Source organism: Etheostoma spectabile, chromosome 15 (genome assembly GCF_008692095.1).
Source record: "Etheostoma spectabile isolate EspeVRDwgs_2016 chromosome 15, UIUC_Espe_1.0, whole genome shotgun sequence".
Lineage (NCBI taxonomy): Eukaryota > Metazoa > Chordata > Actinopteri > Perciformes > Percidae > Etheostoma > Etheostoma spectabile.
In genome coordinates, this window is record NC_045747.1 from 2372227 (window position 1) to 2376516 (window position 4290).

At 39.5% G+C, this 4290-nt stretch overlaps 1 protein-coding gene across 1 annotated transcript in view; it reads right to left on the reverse strand.

Annotated features, from left to right (window-relative positions):
• Positions 1 to 4155: 4155 nt before the first annotated feature.
• LOC116702791 (aconitate hydratase, mitochondrial) overlaps positions 4156 to 4290 on the reverse strand; it is a 12493-nt gene continuing 12358 nt past the window's right edge. Inside the window, exon 19 of the mRNA XM_032537247.1 lies at positions 4156 to 4283. The gene's annotated coding sequence lies outside the window, so the exon portion shown is untranslated. The remainder of the gene's footprint in view (positions 4284 to 4290) is intronic.

Below are 4290 nucleotides of genomic sequence, written 5' to 3' on the forward strand. Positions count from 1 at the left end.
GAGTGGCAATAACAAAACTAAAAAAAATTAGTAGTTTGTAGCAGTTCTTTGTAGTAGTTCATGGCATAGCAGGACGCTGTGCGGCATTACAAGGCACGCAGGACTTAGCAGGGCACCGCAGTGTCAGTTGAAACAAGATTTATCATTTAAACCAGACAGAAAGGCCAATTTTGGAAGACAAAAGTTTTGTTGCCTATAACAGAAATTGAACAAATTTACTGCATACTAAAATATGTCAGCAAATTAAATAGTGGTGCTGTGAGATTCAAATTTAATATCTTGTATACTTCCATGAGCTTGAAGACTGCATCCATGCGGTTTGGCAAGGATTCATACAGTTTGATGAAGTCATCAGGAATAGCTAGGACAGCAGTCTTGCATGCCTCCCAGAGTTCATCAATATTCTTTGGTTTGGTCTTCCATGCTTCCTCTTTCATCCTACCCCACATACTCCATGATGTTCATGTCTGGTGACTGGGCCGGCCAATCCTGGAGCAGCAGTAAATTTGTTCAATTTCTGTATAGGCAACAAAACTTTTGTCTTGCCAAAATTTGGCCTTTCTGTCTGGTTTAAATGATAAATCTTGTTTCAACTGCTACACTGCGGTGCCCTGCTACGTCCTGCTGTGCCTTGTAATGCCGACCAGCGTCTGCTATGCCATGAACTACTACAAAGAACTGCTACAAAAATACTAATTTTTTTCTAGTTTTGTTTTGCCACTCTTCATTCTAACCCCAACCGGCCCGTCAGACACCGCCTACCAAGAGCCAGGGTCTGACCGAGGTTTCTGCCTAAAAGGAAGTTTTTCCTCGCCACTGTCGCACTGTTGCTTGCTCTGGAGGAAACTACTAGACCTGTGGGTCCTTGTACATTCTGGAGTGTGGTTAGACCTGCTCTACTTGTAAAGTGTCTTGGATAACTCTTGTTATGAATTGATATATAAATAAAATTGAATTGAAATTGTTTCAGTGAAACTAATTTATTCAGTGCATTGAACATATTGGGAGGGTTTTAGCTTTCCTGAGCTATTTCCACCAATTAATTAAAAGTAAGTTAATAGCAGGTGTTTCTACAAAATAATAAGCGAGAAGACTTTGTCAGGGACTGTATATCTATTGTAACAATCACCTATTGATTGATGAAACAAAGAAAACACAAAAAATACACTTCGGAATTTTATTTTTATTAATTTACTGTCGTTTTGTAATTGTCGTCAAATTTGAATGCAGAAACCAGAGTGTAAGTGGAATCATCACTACAAAAATCTGTTCATATTCCATATTTATTTGCTGTCTGAACAAATGAAACACATCAGAGGGAAGCCTGACCAAGTACAAAAATGGCACAGTAGGCATGCCTTCATGAACATCGTTTTGATTTGTCACTTTACAGTAGCGCTTTTAAAACTCAAAAGGAACCAGTGAACAACAAAGCATCATCGAAGTAGAAGCAAACTGCTGTTTTTTAGGCAGCCCTCTGTGCATAATCACATAATTATGGACTTGGTGATTCATTTAAAAGATCAATAATGTGTGATTTCTCAAATACAATGTCTATGTATAACCATTACTTCTCAACATCTCAGTGTTTTCATTAGGCATCTTTGGCAGTACATCTGACACACTGGTGAGGAGTGTTTAACCATCAAAGTGACAAACTTTATGTGGGGCAAAAATGAATGATGATTCTCAAAATGTTGGGCAGTTGAGTGAAAAGATAAGCCCTACCGGGAGTCATTCGTGTCCAAAATATCTTTAAAAGTTGGGCTGCTACAAAACAAAAACAAACAAAACTATAAATTAAGAAAACTAAACAAAACCATCATAAGTCACCTTCCTAAAAATGTCAAGAACTTTTTCACTGTCAAAGGCCAGCAGGAACTGACCGCTACAATCCAAGACTTGTTTGTGAAACCACTAGGTTAATGGGGCTTCAGTTTATTGAAGACAAAGGAGGGGACTCTATAGCATGACATTATGTTACAAGCCATCACAAAGAGTAAGAGGCTCTCATTTAGAAAGCTTAGCTAGCATCCAGTTTGCTTGATCGCTCTCTCTCTCTTTGTTTATATACCTATATAATGATTTATCATTTATGTACACACCCCTATACAAAGTGTAGCTATATATCACATTTACACACAGGTCCAAACTTAGCAACTTGTTTAGTACATAGGGACTGACCTCAGGAACTGTAATAATCCAAAAGTGTTTGTACTTCCTAGACAGCAGAAAGAAGAAGTGACGGATTTATAGACTTTCTGGTTGATGATAAGAGCTAAACACAGAAGACCAGCAATACTCCCACATAAAACATAGCAGCAATGACATCAAACATCCCTATGCCCACAACAATATCTAACCAGACGGTTTCATTAGCGCACACTAGGGTTCACTTCATGGTAAAACTCTAGTGTATTCCAATGAAGAATTATCTTGAATTCAATGGAGTGAAGTCTGAAAACTTGTGTATCAACAATGAATATTACAAGTTGTATGTCAGTCCTATAGCGTCAAACACACACACACACGAGTGAAATGTTTGCAGACGATAAAATGAAGCGTGGCAAAGCATCCCTAAAACAACAAAGTAGTAGTGTACAGGCGTCTGGACACTAGATTGTGAGTTACTTTGTGTATCAACACAGCAGGCCTTCTCATGCTACTTAGGACCAAACCTCAACCTGAACAGGTTTTGTTTTTTTGTCAAAAGACAAGCTCAGCCCGTCATCCCCCGTTACAGCTACACAAGGCAATTTCACACAGTGGCAACTCCAGATGATAGTGATGAGAGAGACACAGAGGAACCATGATAACATGACATCTGTGAAGCTTTGTTCAAGATGATGTAATTGGGATAATGAGATGAAAGATCCACTATGGAAGAGAAGAGCTTCCTTTGGATATTGTAGCAAACCTTTTAGTACACGGTTATGCTGCCATTTCCTCTGGGCATGGAAGAGTTCCTGTGTCTATACCACACACACACATAAGAATTTACATTAAATATCTTGCCAAGTGTAGCTTTGCTGTCTAACAACACAAATCTGATTTCCGCCTATTACCCCAAACATATCAGGCTGTGGTTTGGACTGCATGAGCTAGCCTGGTGAGAACAAGAAGAGAGAGACACACAGATTTGAACACAGACTGATGTTAACCCCAATAAAAAGAATCATGCATAACACACGCACACATACACACAGGACAAAACACAGATGGAAAGAAAAAAAAAAAATGGCAAGGCTGGCGCTAACACAATGGCGTTGTGTGTGGTTTGTAGTCCCAGTCCCGAGGTTTCACACAATGGGGTGTTCTTTATCATGCAAAAAGACAGAACAAGAAAGCAAGAAATAGAAGAGCAGCAGGAAACAGATTTAAACTCAAAAGGAAAAGTGCAACAGCAGCAGAAAAATACCTCAGACTGGGTGAATGAGCTGTGGTCGTAGCGTGACGGTGCAGCTGCTGATGGGATTTCAGTAATGCCGCTTCCAGTAAATAAAGTGTGCCTGGTATTTTGTTTACAGTGTGGCTACCAACTACAAGTAGAGAGGAAGACACATGTTCAAGTCGTCTAGTGGAGAAGATACATGTAGAATTATAGAGAACACAAGGGAAAGATGTTTTTCACGTGACACGTCTGGAGATAATGAAGGAAAATCCATTCATTCATTCATGCGAGTTGAACAACTCCGTGAGCTTATTGAGCGGTGTGGATGGAGACTACTGAAACAAACATTAAATTGGAGGTATAATTGATAACAAGAACTGTCTGGTCTTGGGGTGGATTTTGCAGTTTAATATTTTAAAGCAGGAAGCTGTTGGTTAACTCGTCACTGCTTCACCAATTTTATTTGATATTCTGCAACTAACTATTAATCCAGGGTCTGAATCATTAAAGATGGTACACAGTGTATGTGATAATGAAGTATGCTTTTTGTTAATGCTTCCACCATGCTGTATTTTCACAAAATTAGGATAATAAACTGTTCAATAGAGAAAGACGAGTGTCTGTGGGTGATAACACTCAATGACAAACCTGATTTTGAACTAAGGAGTGCTGCCGATATTACCGATGCTGCCTATAACAAAGACACACACACACTGCTAAGCTTCGGTTGTGTGCACTTGTTTGGGTGCGTTTGTGAAATTCTGCCTGTCGAAGTGCTTTTACAGTAATCCAGTCTGTGCATGTGCTTGTGTGTATGTGTGTGCGCTTTTCATCTGTACAGCGACCTTGTGTGTGTGTGTGTGTGTGTGTGTGTGTGTGTGTGTGTGTGTGTGTGTGTG